This window comes from Camelus bactrianus, chromosome 7, assembly GCF_048773025.1.
Source record: "Camelus bactrianus isolate YW-2024 breed Bactrian camel chromosome 7, ASM4877302v1, whole genome shotgun sequence".
Classification (NCBI taxonomy): domain Eukaryota; kingdom Metazoa; phylum Chordata; class Mammalia; order Artiodactyla; family Camelidae; genus Camelus; species Camelus bactrianus.
The window spans coordinates 87706662-87718305 of NC_133545.1; the positions used below are offsets into that span (position 1 = coordinate 87706662).

The following is an 11644-nucleotide window of genomic DNA, read 5'->3' on the forward strand; positions in this document are numbered from 1 at the left end:
ATGGTAAATTACCTATGTCTAGTACTTCTGTGTTACCTTGGTGGGTTTCCCTACTCCAAGGCTCTAACTAGATAGCCCTCAGAAACGTTATTCTAAAAATAATTTATAGTTCTGTTTAGGCCACTGTTGATCTTACAACGTGGGAGAACTCACCTGGCCAATTAATACCTGCTCGGAGCCTGACCATAAATATGAACTTTCTCATAAGATCACTCAAACTCAATCAGAAATACAAGCAAAATTTTAACCCAAATATACAACTTCTCTACTATTAAATTCTTACTCGTTACTTAAAAACGTTACTAGCTATATTAGTTATATGATCTCTATTTTATTAAATTGTTGTCTGTTACATTTCCCAACGTGTAACTAGGCCTACAAGATTGATGATGGCTAAACATCCTGAAGAAATAGATAAAATTTTTAACCCTGCATAAAATAAATGTAATAGTGTGATTCTAGGTATGGGAATGAGCAACGAAGGGCAAACATTTCCTGGATCATAATAGACTAGTAAGACAGGCGATCCAGAAAACTTTTAGTATCAACAGGCCCTGATAAAAAAACCTAACACCTTGAATGGCAGCTCAGAAAATTCTTCACCTGAAATAGGAATGAGCCATCCTAGCACCGTGGGACAAAATTGGTCATGAAATGTCTCTCAAAATATAGGTCGAATTTAGGACCAAGGGGGAGCACTGTGAATGAAAATACTACAATGTGAGTGAAAATACTGCAACCATGTCAGTAAACAAAGAATGCTGAGACCAAGCCCTCAGCAGCTGCTGCCACACCCCAGCGAGGATATGCCTGAAACCCAGCCTTTCAGCCACTCACAGTGGTGCCCTCTGAGCAGACTCAGAATAAGAAAGGACAGGATACTGTCCCTAGATAGCTAGGTGCTTGCCAAAGGAATGAATTCAATAACCCATATGTTTGCTTCATCCCATACATAGAAAAGCACTAAATACTTGAACTTGAGATATCTGGCTTTCTTTAGATAACAAGCAATCTTTTATTGTTCCAAGTACCTGGTCTTTGTTGTAAAGCTCCTATTTATCCAAGCTCCTCCCCTACCTCTTGGGAGCAGTCCCTCAGAGATCTGAGAGGCTGTCATCCAGGCTCGAGGCCTCCCGCCAAATAAAACATAACTCTTAAATTTTAGGCTGAACGATTATTTCAATGAAGTCCCAGAATAGACACAACTCATCAATTCTGTAATGGAACACACTGAGTCAGGAACCAAAAGCATGTTCTAGTCCCGAAAAACTACGGTTTCCTCTTTCTTCCTGTCATTATACAATCACACCAGAACTCATTAATTTGCTGTCTGCACGCTTGGCAACCAAACTCAGAGAAGATTCAACTTAACAGAGCTCCATGCTGGGGAGAACCCCCCGCAGAAGCACAGCGGTTGGCCTGCCCTCCCGCACGCTCTGCTGAACCCTAGTGTCCTCCGTGGAGACCAGGCCAACAGAACTGCTCCAAACAGCTACAAAGTCCCACAGATTAAATAAAAGCATTTTATTTTATACTATATGTTATGTATATACTCATCTCTGAAAACAGCTTTGCCAGAAGCCCAAATCTTCAACATTAATCTGCAAAGGCAAATCCGGTCCCCAAGGGAAAACAAGTTTTAAGATGATGCTATGGCCTCCAAAGTCCTCTCCAGGACCATCAACCAAACTGCCTGCAGGCCTGCAGCTGCAGGCGGCTACATGTCTGCTTTTAAAGCAACCCCTTCCTGCCCTCGGGCACTACAATGTCCCTCTACGCCCTCCCTTCTCAGGGTAAGAGCAGCTGCTGCAGAACCTTGCAGGGCAGCACTGACAGGACTGGACTAAAGGATCAGAGCTAAACTAAGCCTTCTGATGACACGAGCTGTGTCACTTTACAGATGAAGATATATATAGAGAGGGTTGGGGTGATATTGCTCAAAGTCACACAGCTAATAAGTGGCAAAGTCCATACCTCTGCTCCTCCCTCTGGCGTGATGCCCCAGCTGGGACGCCCACAGGGTTCTCTCGTGCCTGCCTGACCAGTCCTTTACTGTCACTCATAACCCACAACACGGTCTGACCCTAGCCTGCTTTTTCAGCATCTTTTCCTTCCAATCTCGCAGGAACAAGGCCTCTTGGGCCACTTTATGACTTCCGGCTTCCCAAAACCTCCATGCTCAGGCTGGTCTTGCCTGTGCATCCTTCCCCCTGCTCAGAGGCACTTCTTCCCCTGCAGGAGGACTTTTCCACTCTCCACAGGGACACCCCCTCAGGGGAGCCCTCTTCTTGTCCTCAGAAAGGCAGGTGTCCCAGGCCACATCCCGAGCTGCCCCATTAGGTCTGCGGGTGCTCAGGTCTGCTAGTCAGACCAGCAGCCTCAGAGCCAGGAATTATGCCCCGGTCTCCCTGCAAACCTACTGCCCGCCTCACAGCCCCCAGCCAGCAGGCCACCTGGAAGTCACAGCAAGTGCCCCACCCAATCCAGAAGTCTCTTCATTTGCCAGCACCGCTGATGACTTGTCTCCAACCTTTGGTCAGTTTTGCAAAAAAAAGCACCTTCCACAGTGAACAGGGGGTTTTCGCTTCTGCTCCCATCCTTACTGCAAATGTCAAGGGAAACCAAAAGGCCTTTTCTCAACACTTTTCTGATGACACCCTTCCACCCACTATACTCATATGCTCAAGAAAATTGGGTCCACGTGATTTTGTTTCCCTTACGCTAAGTGGCTCAAAACACTTTGTGATTTTTTTTTTCCTTTTTTGAGGGTATTTGTACTCACTTTCTCGGCTTTAATCGGTTTTCGTCTCTCTTCAGTATCCCAAGCAGTTACCACTTCTTAGCCCCTTCAGCAGCCTCCCTCCCAACATCTAGTCTAGGAAATCAGCTGTGATGAGGGGCCTGGAGGCAGTCACAGAAGAAGTAACTAAGGGACAGAGAGGCGACATAGTTTGCCCAAGGTGATCAGCCTCAACCCCCAACAGTGTGTTTCACGTCCCTCTGTTTAACTCTTATGCTAAACAAGCTAACTTTTTGTAGATTATGGTTATAAACAGATGAGGTATCAAAATACATACAAGGACACACATCAACTCTAAGATGTTCATTAACTTCACTATTTTGTTTCTATTTTTTTATTTCTATTAAAAAATAATTAAGAACCTCTGCAGTCAATATAGAAAAATGTTACTGGGTTTTAATCCAGAATATAGAGGTGTTGTGTGTCATTACTCATACTTATTTGTATGTTCACAAGACAAAATGATTTGAAGGTCTCTCTCCCCTCCTCCTACTCAGTACCTGCTCTCACCAGATCTCCCAGTCCACACATCTAACAGCCTTTCACTTCACCCACAGCTGAACTCATCAGTTTTCCCCCAGAGCTCCCTCTGCAGCTTTCCCTCCTCAGAGCACAGCAGGACCATCACTTACCTCATTAATCCACCCAGAAACCTGGGCCTTCCTCCATCCTACCTTCACAGACAGCATTCATCCTTTCATTTTTACCATCTAAACATGCCTTCAATCTGTTCGCTTTTACACACTGACCATCCCACCGCTCAAGTGGAAGCCACCAACACTGCACACCTGGACTCACGAGTCTCCCAAGTGTCCCCACAGCCGCTCTCACGTACTTGAGACAAAAGGGATTGTGTCACTCCCGCGGTTTTAGGACTCTTTTCAAACCCACTCTTCTTAGAAGAAACTCCCAGTTCTTCACCTGATAAAGATCTTTGCCATCAAATTGTCAGCTCAGGGAGGGCAGGACAAGCCCTCTCCCCTCGGCCCCTCCCTCTGGCAGAGCATCAGGTTTGGAGGACCTGCTGAGCTACACCAGCCTGTATTCTAACCCTGGTCTTGAGTTCTTAGCAAACTGCTTCACTTATCCATACAAACCCAAGGTAGATTAGAAAGATTTTAGATGTTGAGCTAGACTATTGATTTGGGGATTTTGCACTAGCAACCTGCAAGTACATGTTCTAATGATTCTGTCTTCTTAAAACCACACCCAGATTTAAGGAGTATTTGTGGAATGTCTTCGGAGTAAAAGGGACTGTACTTTAACAGACTATATGTTTTATAACATGAACAACCCTGACAGGGTCACAAATGGAACCACCTCACAAGTGACAGAAGACAGGTGAGAGGCACAAAGCAACAGGTCACAGAGATGGTAAGAGCAAAGTTGTTTCTCCAACCCCCAAAAAATTTTTTGAAAGAACCGAAAACTCTGAATTTTGAAAGTAAAACACTATCATATAAAGAAATAAAATAAATAATCCTCTTCATCAGTGTTTCAAGATCTGACTGCAGAATTTTTAGCATGCCATACTGAATCCTAGCACAGAAAAATCAGATGGACTAGTGGTGAGTAAGTTCCAGGGAAACGGCAGCAATTCCTCCACTTGTAAGAGGACACACACTCAATTGTCGAAGGTGATTTTAAACCACATTCTGGAGAAATTCAGAAGATTCAGGCACCGATTCTAGATGGTGATGACACGGAAGGACGGGTTGGATGCATGCTTCTAACTGAGTCACCGGCATTCTTACACTGCAGGGGGAAACGGAGGCTCTCAGTTATGAGCAGAGATGTTCCTGTCATGTCTCCCAGGCCTTGCCTCGGGGATTCAGTGTCCTGCAGCAGCCTGGCCCCAGACGAGGACCCGCAGCGTGGCCCACTCAACCAGGAGGGGCACTGTGGTTGAGAAAGCCCATCCCCGATGGGAGAAAGAGGGGCTGGTGGGGTTGTGTGTACCTATAAATGATCATAGAAATACACCTGCATACATTCATTTGATACAATTAATATTAGCAGGCTATTTAACAAAATTTCAATTGTCAGTGTTAATTTTACCATTCCTTTCCTCTTGTCCCCTGCACTCTGAGACAGGCTTAGGCTCTCTCACACCTGCAGCTCTGATGCAATAGTTGTGAAGTCATTTTACTTTGCTGCAAGTGTCCTCGCTCCCCGTGTCGCTGTGACTGTCGTCTCTTAACAGAGTCAGATGTCTTCCTGGATCTCTCCCTGAGTTCCTTGCTCCTGCTTCTCAGATCCTGAGATAAAGAACAGGTGAAGACACATGACTAGAAAAGGCACTGTGGACTTGACCAAGTCCTCAGTGACCCCCTAGGTGAGTGCTGCCCACACCTTACCTTCGATTCTCAACGTTCTGCCCAGGGTGACATCCAGACAGGAAAGAGTCTTGGGCCCAATTAAAAGCTGTGAGGCTTGGGTGCAGGGAAAGGTGCAGGAGCTGGTTCTGGAGCCGGGCCCCTCCCCACCTCTGCTACTCTCTCTCCCAAGGCCCTGCCCCCAAGCCCCCAGGCTCCCTGATCTTCTGTCCTTCTCTTCTACACTACTCCAAGCCCTTTTCCCCTTCCTTTATTCCCTGATTATCCCCAGCTGGAGTGATTTTTTCATCACAGCATCTAAAAAAAATTTCCTACAGCTGAAAAAGAAGTCTCCAGAGGTCAATGCCCACATGGTGGTTCCTGAAGAGAGCCCCTGGTTAGGGGGACTCTCACCAATACTCACAGGGCATCAGACATGTTGCAGGGTCGACCACCCCCAACAAGAATTTGCTGTGACCCCTATGCCCGCACAGCATCCCTGTTCACAAAACTGTAGTTGGGCCACTTATCCGTTATTAAGAAGCAAAAGTAAAAAAATTGCTCATGTTTCTTACTAAAATTATCTATGAGGTGGAAAAAGAAATTGTAATAGAAAAGAACAAATTTGACTCCATGTTAGATGTGTTCGTTTGTCTTTAAACCTGTACCCTGTTTTCTAGGCTAAGACTTGTTATCTCTGCACCTTTTGTAAAAGAAAGTTGCCTTTAGCCTGAAATATCCAGGAGGGCCTATTTTGCGGGCTCTGATCTTTAAGGATGTTAGCTCTTCTACACTTATGTAGAGATGGCAAGTTGCAAAATAAAGAATAAACTTTGTTTTTTTGAGGTTTTACAGGGGTGCCATGATTTGACCCACATGGACAGCTGCAAGAATAAAGGATTCCAAGGAAATCAATTCGTACAGCAAGAAGTTTGCAACAACCAACCACACCCCCGCCCCTTTTTAGTAAAAAAGGAGACTGAATTCTGACTTGGGGAAGAGGGTTCTCCAGGATATCAGTATGCCATCTTCTGGGTCTGCCAGCTTTTCAAATAAAGTCACTATTCCTTGCTCTAACACCTCATCTCCCGATTTACTGGCCTGTCATTCAGGAAGCAGAACTAGTTTTGACGTGGTAACTAAATGACTTCATTGGAGGTAGTATGTCTCCACTGTTTCCTCATTTCCAATATGTCACAACCTATCAATTTTATATGCTGTTTAACAACACAACCAAAAAACCTTTGTTAGGGAATTGATTCTATGGAAAGAAAGTTATTTCTACTCCTTCAAACCTTTTTTTTTCTTTTCTATTTTATTTTGTTTTGCTTATTGAAAAGAAAATAAAAGTGAAATCATTTTATTTCACGTATTTTTGTTACAACTACATATTTTAAATTCTACAGAAAGATTTAAATTGCATTATAAATTTGTTCATATATTAATATAAAGATATATACACAATCAATGCGGATTAGGAAAGGAATGGATATTTACTAAAAATCCACTGCACATCCAGTCTTTTACAAGCATATCCTGGAATATAATAAGCTCTAGAATCCAGGGGTCCCCCACCCCCTTTCTCCCTGCCGAGTGCCTTAGTAATCAACAACAAGGCACCATCATAGAGCCACGCGATATGTATTTTAGGTATAAATGAGGAAATTAACTCATTCAACTCTAAATCAAAAACCTTAAAATAAATACTTAACTTATTTACAAACAAAGAAAATTGAACACAATTAAGTACAGTTTCTTCCCCAAGGTCACTAAGCTAATAACTGGTAAAGGCAAGATTTGAGCTCATCTGCCTGATTCTAAACACTAAGGTGGAAAACACATTTGATTGTGGAGGGTCCAGCAGCAAAGCCTATCACCCTATCTTTATTCAGATCTAGCCTTAGACAGCCTGAGACAGCACCCCATTCCTATGGAACTCGAGGATAACACAAAGGATTTTATATCCAGTAGTTTCTTAGGTCTCATTTATATAAAGTGTCAGCAGGTCAGCAGAAAAAACTCTGGGAAATATGAGTGGGTCCAGAGCTTTTTGCTGATTAGTAACTTTATCAGAACAGCGTGACCTTCCCATGAGAGGCCACATGGACCTTAACTAAAGGCAGGTGAGCAATGAAAACTAGCAAGACCCTGGAACTCAAGCAAGAAGGATCACTGCCATCCCCCACCAAGTTGCCTCTTCACCCTCGTGGGCACGATGGCAGAAGATCCAGGTTCTTGTCCAAGTTACACTATCATGGATTCTCACCCATAAACAGATACGACTCTATGCTGTCTTAAGTCCTTCCCAACTCAAATATGATGACACCAATATCTGAGCAGAATGTCTATGTCTCCACTTCCTCTCTTCTGTTAGGAGAATAATTCTATGGCCACAAAGCAGAAATCCAACTAAAAACACCATGCATGAAGCCAGGTGAAAGTCTGCATAAGACACTTTGCTCTCACGGACAGTGAATGAAAACTCAGAATAAGTGGTTCTTCTTCCTCTGTAAGTGGGAGGTAGCCTGATTGTGTGTGTGTGTGTGTGCGCGCGCGTGTGTGCGTAAATCAAATACAATGAATTCTGGGATGTGTACAGATTTTTTTATGTTACTGTCATTTCATGAGGATGAGACAACCTTTAAAGTAATTTGAATCTAGTGTTCTGAGATATTCTCAGGTTCTTTTGGTGGAGGAGGGGAAAGGGGAAATGAAAGGAGGAAAGAAGTAAATGAAGCAAAGGACTAAGAATACTGCTAGCGAAAGGCAAGACATTAATTTTGTTCCTACTTGCATCACACACAAATTAGGGACTGGCTTTCCCCAGGTGTGTTGTCGAACACTGAGTTGCAGAAGAGGCAACAGCCCATTTCTCACTGAACTTGTGACAGTACGTGGCATCTTATAGACACAAATCATTTACCCTGATCAAACACTCTAGCAGCAGGCCATAATTCTCCTATTTTGAGACACAAGAAAACAGGAGTTCAAAGCGGATATATAACTTGACAAAAGCCAGAGGACCATTAAACAAGAGAGGATGAATTCAAACTCAGATCTGAATGCAGAGTCTGCTCTTCTCACTCCCAGGACTGGAAAATCCTTAACACACAGGCTCCGCAGCTCCCCTGCAGTGTTCCTGGCGCCAAGCATTTCCCATGTTAATGGTCGCCAGTTCTCACAGTCACAGCGCTCTGTGCAGCCAATGGCCTCCATCGGACCTTGATCATCTACCTGTCACGCCCAACAGGCTTCTCCACAAAGGCAGGAATGCTGGCTTTCAAGTGCATAAAAAGCCATCCCTGGTCTAACCTGGGCTCTTCGGAGGCCTCTCCAGCCTAAAGGCAGCCATGAAAATGCTCACAGTTTGTACATGAGCCACACTACCTCTCTCCATCAGTCTCCCCAAATACACTACTTAGCTACGACCACTTTGATAATCTTGGAAACAAATTTTGAAAAACAGAAAAGAAAGGATTCTGGAACAAGTATTTAATACTTACAATTTTAAATGACAAGTTACAAAGTGAGTATTGACAATCCGAATCTGCCTTCCTAGGTGTCAGTTTGAAGAGTTAAAAAATATAATTGCAAAAAATTCTCACTTACAAAATTAAGTAAAACATAAACAATAATCTGGGCTAAACTCAAAAATAATGCCCATGTTGTACATGGAGAAAAATACAGGACTATACTGAGGGGTAAATTAAGAGATGTGAATGTAGAGACATCAACATATTGCATGGAGGAAAGCAGCTTTGTAAAATGAATGCTCTTTTAAAGATAATTCAAAACTTACTAAAAAATCCTATGAAAACCCTCATCTGTTTTTATTCTTTAACTTGAACAAAGAATTTTAGAATTCTTCAGGAATAATAAAGTCATAATACTAGCCAAGAAAAATTGGGATGGAAGAAAAGAATCAAAAAAAAAAATCACACTGTCAGATATTAAATAAATTTTTACAATATGTAAGTTATGGTGCTGGAGTAATAAAGTAAGATTGACAGAAATAAACCATGAGCTCAAAAAGAGACTTTAGTGTACATAAGTATTTTGTGCATGTGGGATTTCAAATCAAAGAGCAAAGTATGAATTCAATAATTGTCCTGGGAAAATCAGAGAATCACCTGGAAAGAACAAATTCTATTCCTGTCATAATGACCAAAGAAAAATTACAGATAGTGATGTAAATATTAAAAAGTACTAATAACAGCAAATGCAACTCTTTGCTCATATTAATTCAACTTCTCCTCACTATAACAAGTACTATTATCATCTCCATCTTAGAGATTAAAAAACCTACAGAAGAGATTTGTACCATTATAAGAAAGTATTTCTAAAATAATACCAAAAATAAAACCCAAAAAGAAGACATTTACTATCTTAAGTATATTTTGGGCCACAACAAAAGTAAACCTACTGAATAAAATGAAAGGCAAGAAATGACAAGTAAAAACTGCGTGATACATATTGATGAAGTCAAGGGGTTAATGTTCATAACATACAAAGAGCTGTCACAAAGCAACAAGAAGCTCCCTCACTTAACTGTGTGCGAAGGACAAAAGGGATCATTCACGTTTTAAAAGTCAGATGGCTAATAAGTGAAAAATGCTGAATACCTCATTGGTCATCAAATGCAAACTAAAACAATGAAAAAGCACTTTTGCTCATCATATTGGCAAATATTTTTAAAAGTTGTTCTAGCTAGTGTCCATCTGTGAGAGAACAAACTGTGAGCAACGTGTTTGGAGGACGACATGTCAATGGATATGTAAACTCTGATAAACGTGTGTACACACAGATTCAACTCCCCTTCTAGGAATCGTTTCGTTTAGAAAAAAATCAGTTCAAAAAGATTTACTCATCAGAGCATTTACACAGCACTTTTTACAATGGTGGGAAGAAAAGCTGAAGTGAAATCATATCCAGCGATAGAGAATTGGTTACATAAGTTATTCTACATCTTTTCATTCCCCGCAGGAGAAGGAATTTCTAGAGTCACTTGAAAGGAGCCTGTGATGTATGTAATTGTCACATCCAGGGACTAAATTTCCAGAAACCTTAACTAAAGGAATACTCATACAAGATCACAGGAATGTTTGTACAAGAAGGACGCCAGTCAAACACCCTTTCTGACAGTGGAAAATGGAGAAAACTTAAGTATCCACCATCAAGACAATGATGCGGTAAATCAAGGCGAGCTGTGGGCACTAAGGGGCAGGCGTTTTGGCGTGGTCCAAGGCCTTGTCCACAGTACTCTCCCACCAAAGGTGTCCTTACACAAGAGACCAAATCTACTGCACATCAGGAGACCCCTCTACTCTATCTGAAAGGACCGGGTGAGTCTGGAGTGGGAGGACGTCTATGATATACACCTCAGTGAATAAACCGAGCTGCACAAAACATATAGTGTGGCCTTATTTTTCAATACAGCATATATACACACACATATACATAGATTTCTCATATACATGTATGTATGTATGTGTATATATATATGACAGGCATAAAGGTCATGAAATATATACACCACATTGTCAGCAGTTTTTACTCTCAGGAAAAAAAGGGGAAGGGATGTAGGGGCCTTTCGGTACCACCACAGTTCTCTTTTCAGTATTTCAGTTAAATATACTTGGAATTTAAAAGTTTATTTAAGTCCGAAGTAAAATGGACGATGCCTCCACAAGACAGAATGCTATACTGGTCATTAAAAATCATGCCAGGGGAGAGAGAATACTGTAGAAAAACGTGTAATAAGCCGAATGGAAAATGGATGTCTCCACACAGTAAACAGGCACAGAGTGCTCGCTGGTTTTTATGACAGATGTAATACACACTGATGAAAAGAACAGAAAATAGATGTAAAAGTGTTAATTATTATCTCTGAGTAGTGGGACCAGGATAGACACTTTTGTCCCTTTTTTCAGACTTATTATATTAAATACACATTATTTTTCATCTGAAAAAAGCATTTTTAGATGTCTAGTACCACACATTGAAAAAATTACACTAGTACTTACAGAAATAACTAGGAGACACGGCAGCAGCGTCACAAAGTGTAGAACGGGCGATCCTGAATAACACCGCGCAGTTACATAAGGACCCACAAAGTAAGAGCACCTGCTGTCTTAGGGCATAGCCCCCTTCTATTTGTCAGTTGTGTCTTCAGGGCTAAGGCAGTTGTGAGCACGGCCAGTGTCAGTGCTGGTGTCTGGATGGATGCCACTGGAGGTGAGGGCACCTGCAAGCCGAGAGGAAGAACAGAAATCATCCTCTGCTTTTTCTGTCTTGTTTCTTTGTTACTTTTGAAGAGAGATGTAAATAAGATAAACTAAATCTTCCCTATTAAAATTTCAGTAATGAAACCGTTTTTAAAGGGTTCACAACTTATATTCTGCCTATAACTGTCTTTTCAACAAAGCATCATATTTCTTAAATGTTAATTAACTCAGTTAATTAACTACCTGTTGAAACCTATTAAAGAACATGAAATGCACTATGTAAAATCATCACGCCTGCAGTGACT

The 11644-nt window shown here is 41.8% G+C and overlaps 1 long non-coding RNA gene across 3 annotated transcripts in view; it reads right to left on the minus strand.

Annotated features, from left to right (window-relative positions):
- LOC141578208 (uncharacterized) overlaps window positions 1-11252 on the minus strand; it is a 31436-nt gene extending 20184 nt beyond the window's left edge. For all 3 annotated transcript variants that reach the window (XR_012508330.1, XR_012508329.1, XR_012508328.1), the window contains exons 1-2: window positions 11139-11252; window positions 4859-5058 (exon numbers count right to left, since the gene is read on the minus strand). This is a non-coding gene — a long non-coding RNA (uncharacterized LOC141578208). The remainder of the gene's footprint in view (window positions 1-4858; window positions 5059-11138) is intronic.
- Between the last annotated feature and the right edge of the window lie 392 nt (window positions 11253-11644).